Here is a 12,803-nt window from a genome sequence, read left to right as displayed (position 1 = left end):
AAATTGAAAAAGCATAATGGAGTATTACGAATTCATGACAAATCTGATTCAGTGTAGTGGAAGAGCAAAGGCTTGGAACTCCCTTTCCGTCTTTGCTTAAATTCCCCTGCCATTAACCCCAAAGCAGAGCTATCTAGCCTAGGGTGTGTCGTTCAGTGTCAATCAGAGTTCATGAAAGTGACTCAGTGTTTACTAAGGTAATCAAGAAAACTTGCAAACTTTGTGGTGGGGCAGAAAGGCACCCCCAAACATTCCAAGAGTGTTTGGTCTTGGCATAATTGTGTCTTGACATGTTAAAACCATGTTAATAAGAACTGTACACTGTACTTCAGTTTCACTGATAAAATCCCCAAACATGCTATGCAGATGCCATTTCTTTCTAGTCAGTTGCTTGTTACCTTGGAAAGTGAAAAAATGGGAAAAATAACCTCTAAATGACTAGTTTCTAAATTAATTTCCCCTGTTCTTACTTCTCTCTCCATCACCCAGGTGCCATAGAAGCAAATGTGCTCAGAGTAACCTGAGTCGTGGGATTGCAGCTGAGCGTTGAGTCTTTATTAGGTGATCTTTTCTAAAGACACACAGTCATCTTGAGGATCCATTTGTCTCCATCATGAAATTTCGAGAGGATCTTATGAGAGTATTTGCTTCCTACTACCCCAAATACAGCTGAGCAGAGCCTCCACATAGAGGTTAAGAATTGTGAGCTATTGTCATTCCTCTGAAACATGATCTTATAAAAGGGCATCTTAGGAGGCCATATGATACCCAAGTAAATTTTAAAAAAGTCTCTGTAAGTGTGATTTCTAGTTAGAACATAGAAAAGCTAGTGAATTTTTCACAAATGAGTCTAGCTTTGGAATCCACCTGTGAAAATACTCTTGTTTTCCACCTTTGAGGGTTGCTTAAAGAATGAATTAAATAATGAACTAAGGAGATACTTGGAAAACGTTAGAGACTTGATTCAGTGATTGATATATTAAGTGCTTACTTTAAAAGACACCTATCGGACTCCAAGGATCAGTTCAAATGCACACAGGCTGCCTTTATAAACTGACAAGGACATCCTTCAGTCCTGTTCACTATATTCATATGTTCCTGGTATGAATGAAAGCACAAACCTGGGACAAGTTTCTCTGGAAACTATACATCTTTTGGTCTAGGAAACATGATTTCAGTCCTAGAAGGCTCTGGACTTGGTATTTGGGTTATAAAAGAACATCTGTGGAACAATTGATCAGCCTGTGGGCATAACTTTGCACACTGATAAGGATAGCCAAGCGGAACAAATTTTGATTGCCCAAATGGGGGTACTGACAAAGGTGTCCTTCACCTCCTGAAAGGTACCTGCTTTTGCCAAGATCTCATAGGAATTCCTAGAAAAGATCAGCTGTTTATAGGCATGGAGGTGTGCCCTTCCCTCCTCTAGTCTCCCAATCTCCAATGCCAGAAGTGCTGGCAATAAAAATAGTGAAGATGCCAGTATTTGGGCTTTGCAAACAGCTTTCCCATCAATCCAAGTGATAGCATAGGCTCCTTGCTGGTATGAGCCACTCAGAGACTCAGCAGCACAGACAACTCAGGACCTGCCACTTCTGAAACACCCCCTCATGTAGATTTGTCTGTTCTGGTCTTCACTCTAATGGAAGACATTTTGATGCTTATTCCATAGTTGAGAGTAATAGTTGAGAAGGTTGGAGTTATTTGATGAAGATTGTATGCTGGTGGGAGTCTGGCTTCAAAGACAAACTTGCCCAACTCTCAACAGGATCTCATGCTCACAATACCATGTTGTCCCCAACTCAATTTGGTCCTTGTCTGGGAATTGTGAGCTCTCACCTGTTCCATGGGAGGTGCAGGTGTGGATCTAAACCAACTATGTGCTTAATCATTCTTAAACTTTGTCTTAGCTTTGAAGCAATGGCTGCCTTCATGGACAGACCACAGGCTAAGTGGCAGAGCTTTTGTTTGGGATTCTTTTCTGTTCCCTCTGCACAACCATCCAATGCAGTTGCTATTCTTGTCTGTTTATGGTAGAGGATGGGAAAGGTGGAATCAAACCTAGCTCCTCTTTTGTATGTGTGTTTGCCATCTATCATGAATAGTTTGGGTAGATACATCATATAATTTGAAAGTTCTGAACTTCAGAGAAGTTGGTAGAATTGCTATAAGTACAATAATCTCTCAGCAAATGAATCTCTTGTCAATGCTGAGACTAAACAGATGTGTTTGGTTTTCAGAATAGTCCTGAATACATGCCTATCCTATATTTTAAGATAAAACAGAATCTAGAATGACCCAAGGGGCTTCATTTAATCTTATAGGAATGTATTTATAAAAGTAATTACAGATTAGGGTTTACTTCCCTCAACTGTGTCTTATGAAGGCAGCCTCGGTACAGCTCTGATTTGTAAATTCAAACCTTGGACTTTCAAAACTTTACTTCAAAAGATGCCCCACTATACCACAGGGACACTTGCTCAACTGTGTTTATAGCAGCTTTATTCATAATAGCCAGAAGGTAGAAACAACCTAGATCTCCCTCGATTGAAGAATGGATATAGGAATTGTGGTACATCTACACAATGGAGTACTGTTCAGCTATTAAAAACAAAGGCATCTTGAAATTTACAGGCAAATGGATGAGACTAAAAAATATCACCCTGAGTGAGGTAACCTAAACCCAGAAATATACACATGGTATATACTCACTTATAAGTGGACACTGGCCATAAAGTGGAGGATAACTATTCTGCAATCCACAGACCCAAAGAAATAAGTAACAAGGAAGTTCCAAGAGATTATATATGTGAATCTCACTCAGAAGGGGAAACAAAATAGTCACAGGAGGTGGGTAGAGGGAGGAAGCTGGAAGGGGGAGGGGCATGGAGTGGAACTGGATGAGGATCAGGTGTGGGGAGTGTGTGTGGGGGGGGAAAGGGCTGGGAGTGAGGACAGCAATCAATGGAAGACATCTCTGGGAATGACTGGAGATCTGGGATGGGGGAGCTTCTGGGAAGTCTATGGGGGTGACTCAAGTCATTTTTAAAAAATATTTATTTATTTATTTATTTATTTATTTATTTATTTATTTATTTAATGTGTATGAATACACTGTAGCTATCATCACACACACCAGAAGAGGGCCTGAGGTCACACTGTAGATGACTGTGAGCTGCCTTGTGGTTGCTGGGAATTGAACTCAGGACCTTTGGAAGAGCAGTCAGTGCTTTTAACCACTGAGCCAACTCTCTAGTCTGTCTCAAGTAATTTTTAATAGTTGTCCTTCTATTATAAAAATTGTTTTATCCAATTTTATTGGCATGCCTAACTTACCTGAGCCCATCATCTCTTCTTAACTCTGAGCAGCACAGGCAAACGGTTAAGAGCATATGAACACCAGGGTCCATTGGCTACTGTAGATAGTGTTATGATGCCTTTCACTAACCAGCTATGTAATCTTAGGAAAATTACTCATCTTTGCTATATTATTAGTAATAGCTAATATTCAAACAGACTTAATAAATATCCACCTCCCTGGCCACTGTGTTCACTGGGGCACATATAAAGAAAGATTTGATTGTCCCTCAATGAACATGTTATGAGTAGTAAATGCAATTTTCCCATTCACTTTGGTCCTTCACAGTGGCAACACACTCGTAGCTATCAGTGGCTGTATCTGTCCCAGAACAGATATCGTGGTGGCATAAACTGAATGGTGATAACTCGTCTCCAAGTCATAATGAGATGTGAGCTACAAGATTCAGAGAAGAGAATTCTTGTCCAGTGCTTTTCTTTCTTTTAGACAGCTACATGTTCTTTGAGATACAAAGCTGTATTTGACTTCTATTTTTTGCTCAACATTTAAAACCTACTCTGCACCTAGTTGAATATCTGGAATAGTAAACATATTAAAAAGATAGTAGTTGAAAGGATAAAGATATTGTTAGAGGGAACAACGTAACTCATGTGTGTAGATACTCACACGGAGTCACTATTTCTGACCTTTCACCCCAGGCCACCACTGTCCATGATGAGAAGAGATAGGCAATTGATTTTACCACCTTAATTCAAACTTGACCTTTGTCCCTGTTATTGATAGATGACCCATGATGTGGTGGCATAGCCCTGGGCTTTTTTTTCTACTTCTGAGAAAATCTGGTCATGCCACTGACTTGTCAACTGAGGGTCCTGGAGGAACTAGAGGTATGTGATAAATTGAATGACAGAAAAATGGAAAAGCCATCGTCAGTTTACACAACCATTTCTCTGCCCCAACACAGGATCTGATCAGGGCAAGATTCCCGGTAGGAAGCTGAGTCCCCATCGACAGGCAAGTCTCACTCCTGGGACAGTGGGAGAAGAGCAGTTATAGGGTCCCACACTTACAATAGGAGCACTGGAGAGGGTCACTCATTCTGTATGTGAGCATTGTGGAAGATCTCAGGGAGGCGGGGACACTTGAATGGGGCTTGAGAAGTGGATTTACAGAATGAATGAGGAGAAAGCTCATATGCATATGTGAGAATCCTCCATTTCCAGAGGGGTGTGATGGATGGATGTTGTTGACAGCAAGGAGAGTGGTCAAGAGCCTTTGGGAGCTACATATGTTTAAACCCTCACCACTAGACACAAGCAGGTGAGGGGTACCCATACCTTAATGTAACAATTAATTTCAACTCCCTAGCCTCCTTTTCCTAATCACTAGTATGGGATAATAAAAATGTAATGCAATTGGTTATTTTAAGAAGTGAATAAGATGAATAACATCTATTTCTCTAATTCTTACTATAATGATAAATATTACTATAAAGTCTATGCTTCTTATATCAAGGATGATTATGATAATTATAATCACTGGTCTATCATATTATTAATACTACAGTGCTAATTATTATGTTACACTACAGTATAACATTATAATAGTTACTAAATTGCTTTTGAGAAGAAACCTGGACTTGAAGACAGTTGAATGTTCATAGACGGACAGAGGGAATGAATGATGCTTTCTTAAAATAAATACTCAGCCAACATGTAGGGCTTCAGAAGTTAATAGCATATTGAACAGTTGTGCTGGGGTCAAAATCAAAAATCCATAGCACACTCAATAGGGCCAAAAATTTGAAGTCAATTAAAATACATTGGAGACTAGGTTTCTTTATGTCCTGCTTTCAAACCATTTCCCAGGCACCCTGTCTCTAGGAGTGTAAGTTTACACGAGGATAAAAGTCATTCACAATGGCAAAGATGGACTGTGTGTCTTTTATCATATTTAGACGGTGATCAGAACTAATTAATCTTCAAAGAAGTGAAAATAATCTCTTCCTGAATTTAATTATGCAAGTAAAAGATAAATTCTCATTTAAAAATGGCTAGACATGGTTCTTTGCCAAAATAAGGAAAGCAAATTATTCAGAGGAGGGATGAGGAGGAGACTTGGCTCTAGGACACAGGCTGAGTAGACATTCCCCCAGTGGCTTTGTAATACAGCATGTCTTAGAAGACACCCCATGCAGGAGAAGGCTGGATCCCTGGAGCTTCTCTGAGATCCATGAATGCTGGGATGTATTACATTTGAGTGTCCTTGGTGTGATGCATCTTTAGTCCCTACTGAGACATAAACAGAAAGGACAGGAAAAACATGCTAGGAAGAAAATGATCTTCTGACCAGCAGTTTTCAGAGACCTCATACCATAGTTCCATGCTATAGCAACCTGATCTTTAGCTCATTCCCCCTCAGGTACTTCATATGATGGAGTATGACTCAAATGACCCTTGTCATGACTTACTACTTCTAAGGGTAGAAATCTGATACAAACTGAAGAAAAGAGCCCAACTCAGCATATTTCTGTGATTTTAATATCTATTTTACTATGTTTTCCTGCTCAAGTAATTTACATTTTAATTCGATGAGAGATCTAAAGAACGCAAGTATTTTAAGAAGAACTTTCAAGAGACATTTTGATGGAAATTGTATCGAAAAGAGACTCAGCCCTCCACTTTTGGAAAAGCACGTGAATGTCGGCACAAATGAATAGACACACAAATGACAGATTCAAAAAAATTCTCATCTTAAAACTCCATTTTTTATTTGTTTCTTGAGTATAGATTCATCCCTGTGTCTACTAGTACACGGTACATGGGAATTTTCCCACTGAGGTTTCTGCATAACACAGTACAGAGATGCTTCTCTGGTAATAGAAGATGATCAGAACTGAAGCTGTGGTTTGAAAAGCTTTGAGCCGGCAGAGGGATGAACCAGGGCAGTGCAGGCAGCTCAGCCTTTCCATCTTGTGGTTCTCCTTTGTCTGTGCCATCTGTACAAACCCATGCTCGAACAGGAAGAGGCTCATGGTCGGGTTCACAGCCAATAGCGTTCACGGTTCTTAAAAGAGTGTCAGAATTCCTAGCACACAGAACAACCACCTTCTACATGCACAAGGACATTTCTGATTTACTTTGTGACCTAACTGGGAGACTTTAAGTAAATTTTCACCCACCACATTTCACCAATTCACTCAACAAATTCTTATTGAGCACTTGCTGTGTGCCAAGGAGAAGGGGTGATTGAGGAGTTAAACATTTTGCTAGATATGTCAGGAAAGTCCTGCAGGATAAAACATTATTTTAGTGCTCGCTTCGGCAGCACATATACTAAAATTGGAACAATACAGAGAAGATTAGCATGGCCCCTGCCCAAGGATGACACGCAAATTCGTGAAGCGTTCCATATATTTTATACGAAAATCCATCAATGTAATCTATTATATAAACAAACTCAAAGACAAAAACCACATGATCATCTCGTTAGATGCAGAAAAAGCATTTGACAAGATCCAACACCCATTAATGATAAAAGTTCTGGAAAGATCAGGAATTCAAGGCCCATACCTAAACATGATAAAAGCAATCTACAGCAAACCAGTAGCCAACATCAAAGTAAATGGAGAGAAGCTGGAAGCAATCCCACTAAAATCAGGGACTAGACAAGGCTGCCCACTTTCTCCCTACCTTTTCAACATAGTACTTGAAGTATTAGCCAGAGCAATTCGAAAACAAAAGGAGATCAAGGGGATACAAATTGGAAAGGAGGAAGTCAAAATATCACTTTTTGCAGATGATATGATAATATATATAAGTGACCCTAAAAATTCCACCAGAGAACTCCTAAACCTGATAAACAGCTTCGGTGAAGTAGCTGGATATAAAATAAACTCAAACAAGTCAATGGCCTTTCTCTACACAAAGAATAAACAGGCTGAGAAAGAAATTAGGGAAACAACACCCTTCTCAATAGTCACAAATAATATAAAATATCTCGGCGTGACTCTAACTAAGGAAGTGAAAGATCTGTATGATAAAAACTTCAAGTCTCTGAAGAAAGAAATTAAAGAAGATCTCAGAAGATGGAAAGATCTCCCATGCTCATGGATTGGCAGGATCAACATTGTAAAAATGGCTATCTTGCCAAAAGCAATCTACAGATTCAATGCAATCCCCATCAAAATTCCAACTCAATTCTTCAACGAATTAGAAGGAGCAATTTGCAAATTCATCTGGAATAACAAAAAACCTAGGATAGCAAAAACTCTTCTCAAGGATAAAAGAACCTCTGGTGGAATCACCATGCCTGACCTAAAGCTTTACTACAGAGCAATTGTGGTAAAAACTGCATGGTACTGGTATAGAGACAGACAAGTAGACCAATGGAATAGAATTGAAGACCCAGAAATGAACCCACACACCTATGGTCACTTGATCTTCGACAAGGGAGCTAAAACCATCCAGTGGAAGAAAGACAGCATTTTCAACAATTGGTGCTGGCACAACTGGTTGTTATCATGTAGAAGAATGCGAATCAATCCATACTTATCTCCTTGTACTAAGGTCAAATCTAAATGGATCAAAGAACTTCACATAAAACCAGAGACACTGAAACTTATAGAGGAGAAAGTGGGGAAAAGCCTTGAAGATATGGGCACAGGGGAAAAATTCCTGAACAGAACAGCAATAGCTTGTGCTGTAAGATCGAGAATTGACAAATGGGACCTAATGAAACTCCAAAGTTTCTGCAAGGCAAAATACACCGTCAATAAGACAAAAAGACCACCAACAGATTGGGAAAGGATCTTTACCCATCCTAAATCAGATAGGGGACTAATATCCAACATATATAAAGAACTCAAGAAGGTGGACTTCAGAAAATCAAATAACCCCATTTAAAAATGGGGCTCAGAACTGAACAAAGAATTCTCACCTGAGGAATACCGAATGGCAGAGAAGCACCTGAAAAAATGTTCAACATCCTTAATCATCAGGGAAATGCAAATCAAAACAACCCTGAGATTCTACCTCACACCAGTCAGAATGGCTAAGATCAAAAATTCAGGTGACAGCAGATGCTGGCGTGGATGTGGAGAAAGAGGAACACTCCTCCATTGTTGGTGGGATTGCAGGCTTGTACAACCACTCTGGAAATCAGTCTGGCGGTTCCTCAGAAAATTGGACATAGTACTACCAGAGGATCCAGCAATACCTCTCCTGGGCATATATCCAGAAGATGCCCCAACTGGTAAGAAGGACACATGCTCCACTATGTTCATAGCAGCCTTATTTATAATAGCCAGAAGCTGGAAAGAACCCAGATGCCCCTCAACAGAGGAATGGATACAGAAATTGTGGTACAACTACACAATGGAGTACTACTCAGCTATTAAAAAGAATGAATTTATGAAATTCCTAGCCAAATGGATGGACCTGGAGGGCATCATCCTGAGTGAGGTAACACATTCACAAAGGAACTCACACAATATGTACTTACTGATAAGTGGATATTAGCCCAAAACCTAGGATACCCAAGATATAAGATACAATTTCCTAAACACATGAAACTCAAGAAAAATAAAGACTGAAGTGTGGACACTATGCCCCTCCTTAGAAGTGGGAACAAAACACCCTTGGAAGGAGTTACAGAGACAAAGTTTGGAGCTGAGATGAAAGGATGGTCCATGTAGAGACTGCCATATCCAGGGATCCACCCCATAATCAGCATCCAAACGCTGACACCATTGCATACACTAGCAAGATTTTATCGAAAGGACCCAGATGTAGCTGTCTCTTGTGAGACTATGCCGGGGCCTAGCAAACACAGAAGTGGATGCTCACAGTCAGCTAATGGATGGATCACAGGGCTCCCAATGGAGGAGCTAGAGAAAGTACCCAAGGAGCTAAAGGGATCTGCAACCCTATAGGTGGAACAACATTATGAACTAACCAGTACCCCGGAGCTCTTGACTCTAGCTGCATATGTATCAAAAGATGGCCTAGTCGGCCATCACTGGAAAGAGAGACCCATTGGATACGCAAAATTTATATGCCCCAGTACAGGGGAACACCAGGGCCAAAAAGGGGGAGTGGGTGGGTAGGGGAGTGGGGGTGGGTGGGTATGGGGGACTTTTGGTATAGCATTGGAAATGTAAATGAGCTAAATACCTAATAAAAAATTAAAAAAAAAAAGAAAAAAGAAAAAAAAACATTATTTTAGCAAAAACTTGAAGGAGAGAGTGAAACTTATTCCTGTGTATGATCTGAGTGTCTCAGGCAAGGGAAATCCAAATGCCAGGGCTATAATGGAGAACCCTGCTTCAAGAGACAGCAGGACCCAGAGTATGGCAGGGGTTCAAAGAGAACCAGTGTATAGCAGACAGTTCCTGAGTTCCCTCTCAAGCCAGTGAGAGGACTGGCTTTCTATTATGAGTGAGATGAGATGCCCACAGCTGGAAGATGACAGAAGAGGGCTCACATGAGCTTCCCAGCATGTTAGTAGGATCAGCCCACTTTCTCTGTGGAGAACATATTATGGAGAAGAAAGATACAAACAGGGGAGGAAACAAGTTAAGAAGCTGCTGTGACATCTGAAAGGATTAGAGGAGAATGGAGAAGAGACAAAAGAACAGAAGAGGAAAGGAAGAAGATGTTGGCTGTGGTGGTTTGAATATGCTTGGCCCACAGGGACTGGTACTGTTAGGAGGTGTGGCCTTGCTGGAGGAAGTGTGTCACTGTGGGGGTGGGCTTTGAAGGTCTACCAAGTGTGGAAGAGTCAGTCTTCTCCTGGCTGCCTTCCAATCAAGAAGTAGAACTTTCAGCATCTCCAGCCCCATGGCTGCCTGGATGTTGCCAAGCTCCCACCTTGATGATGATGGACTGAACCTCTGAACCTGTAAGTAGGCCCCAGTTAAATGTTGTCCTTATAAGAGTTGCCTTGGACATCATGTCTCTTCACCGCAATGGAAATCCTACCTAAGACACTGGCTTTACCAATCTTTATACTTGCCTTAGTTCATCTCTATCTGATCACTTGGCACTGGGTAGCCCATGGACAGGCATTGTGGAATGGGGTGGATACAATATGTGTGGTAGAAGGGAAGGTTACATAGCGAACCTGCTATTCACTGTTTTAATAATTCTTCTCCTTCTCTTCTCCTTCTCCTTCTCCTCCTTCTTCTTCTTTTTGCAAGTACAGAGTATGTATTGGTTACCTTTCTGTTGCTTTGATAAAATATTATGATCAAAAGCAATTGAAGGAAGAAAAAATTTATTTAGTTCAAAGTTCCATGGAGATAGAAGAGATGCAGTCCATCAAGCACAAGAAATGAGATGAAGCTCTAAACCCTCAAAGCTTGCTCCAAGTGACCAGTCACCTCAAGTCTCTACCCCTTAAGGTTTTATAACCCCTCTGATCAGCACCACCAACTGGGAACCAAGTGTTTAAACACATGCTTATGTGCTTGACAGTTCTTCAAGCTGCTACAGTACCTGCCTCATAAGACCTGCTCTAAACTTGGTGCAGCAATTACTTAGTAGGCCATTTTGAGCTACTATGATGCTTTCAGAAACCTGATTCATCCTCTGCAAAACCGGACATAACCTGTTCAGGGTTGCTATCAAGATCAGATGGGATAATGTGTACAGAATGCTGGGGGCACGGTATCAGGGTGGTCATTGATCAATAATTGTAGAAATTATCAGCTGTGTCATCATTACTCTTATTATTCTGATGAACCCCTAATGTCCTTTCTGTAGCATAATCCACTACTGGACTATAATATAAAAGCTATCTTGAAACTACATCTTTAGATGAACAACTAACTTTTTAGAGGGTAGTCTATGTGTTCACTCACTTGTGAGGGAAGATGTATGATATTCTTCTTAGGGAGGTCACACTGGCTCACTCACTGCAGGGATGGTGTGGTGGGGGTAATAGTGGCCCAGCCTTATCACCTGTGTTGACCATTGGGATAAGTAGGTTGCCAGTCCAAGTGTTACCCATCTATTGCAGTAGGCAATTAATCCACTCTAAATTACCCCTGCAGCAGTGGTGCTCATTTCTCAATACCTGCTCCAATGTTCAGTATCCCCAAATAAAACACACACACACACACAGAGAGAGAGAGAGAGACAGACAGACAGACAGACAGACAGAGACAGAGAGAGAGAGAGAGAGAGAGAGAGAGAGAGAGAGAGAGAGAGAGAGAGAGAGAGAGAGAGAGAGAGAGGAGATAAAGGGCAGGAGACCCTTATATTTAATATACCTTAAACAGCTCAATGGTTGGGCCATTCCAAACCTCCACATTACTGATGCCTCCCCTCTGATTTTCCTAAGTTACTTACTAAAATCTATACTTCATCTTTGTTACCCTGGACCTAGTGAGGCAGGGAGGCCAGGGGATGTTCTTCCCTGGCTCTCTTTTCTGTAGTGTCCAAGCCTGGATCTTATTCCTTTCCTGGCATGACGATTCTCCTTCTTTCTTTCCATCCATCTCCTTGCCCATGAATACTAAAGTCCTGCCTCTGTCATCCTGTCCAGCCAATGGCTGCTGCCAACTTTATTTACCAATCAGAACCAACTAGGGGCAGGAACCCTCCGTGACTTAGATACGATTCTCATGCAATTTTGGGAACCCAAATAAGATAATGCAAGCGTTAAACCAAATCCACAACACCATCAATATTCTCAGCAATCTGTCTTCACTGCTCCATCTTTGGTCCTAGCTATGTGCTATAGTTCTGGTGGCTGTGTTGGAAGATCAGCATAGCTGTGGATAGAGTGCAGGAAATGGAGAGAGGCAGGCCTGAAACAAGGACTGTAGAGTACTGGTGATTCAAGGATCAGGACCATGAGTAGCTATGGAAGAATGTCTATGGACTCTCAATCTTTGCACAAGGCTGCAATGTTTCAATGGCACCAGGGGTGAACTCCATAGCCTGCTCGAGCTGAGTTCTGTTAAAGATAGGAAAGTTAGAAAAGAGATACCCAAATTGATGGGGTGAGTTTTCCTGGGACTTCCTCCTATAGTTAGTCTACTTACCTCTTTCCAGTTCATCAGTCAGTCAATCAATCAATCAAGTACTTATTAAAACAGACCTTGTCCTAAACTGTCCCAGATCTGCCTTCAGAAAGCCTCACTTGCAGGGCAAGGTATGATGTCCACATCATTTTTTCTCTTACGCTCTCCCCCATACCCCATATTCTTTTTCCTATTGTACTCTTCCTCATTCACGTCTTCCCAGACAATACCATGGAACATCAGAGAATCCCAGTCTTCAATGTCTTCTATACCTCAAAAATTCCATCCCTGTTGATTTTTGTTTTAGCCCAGCCTCTGATTGAAGGAGACATTCAACAGTCTGTCCACCCATTGGGCACAGTGTTGGTGGGCATCCTCTTTCATCTGCATCTCCTCGGTCTTCCATTTTTCATATTTGTGAGGACATATTTTAGTTGTCATTGTACCCCCCTGCCA

General features: G+C 41.1%; 1 non-coding gene across 1 annotated transcript; it reads left to right on the top strand.

Moving 5' to 3' along the window:
* The first annotated feature begins 6,630 nt into the window (after nucleotides 1–6,630).
* Gm23191 lies at nucleotides 6,631–6,737 on the top strand. The gene has a single exon (XR_003949145.1). It is a non-coding gene; the product is annotated as a U6 spliceosomal RNA (small nuclear RNA).
* The last annotated feature ends 6,066 nt before the right edge of the window (nucleotides 6,738–12,803 follow it).

The sequence above is a fragment of the Mus musculus genome, chromosome 10 (assembly GCF_000001635.26).
Source record: "Mus musculus strain C57BL/6J chromosome 10, GRCm38.p6 C57BL/6J".
In the NCBI taxonomy this organism is placed as follows: Eukaryota; Metazoa; Chordata; class Mammalia; order Rodentia; family Muridae; genus Mus; species Mus musculus.
This window is presented reverse-complemented; position numbering and strand designations above follow the sequence as displayed.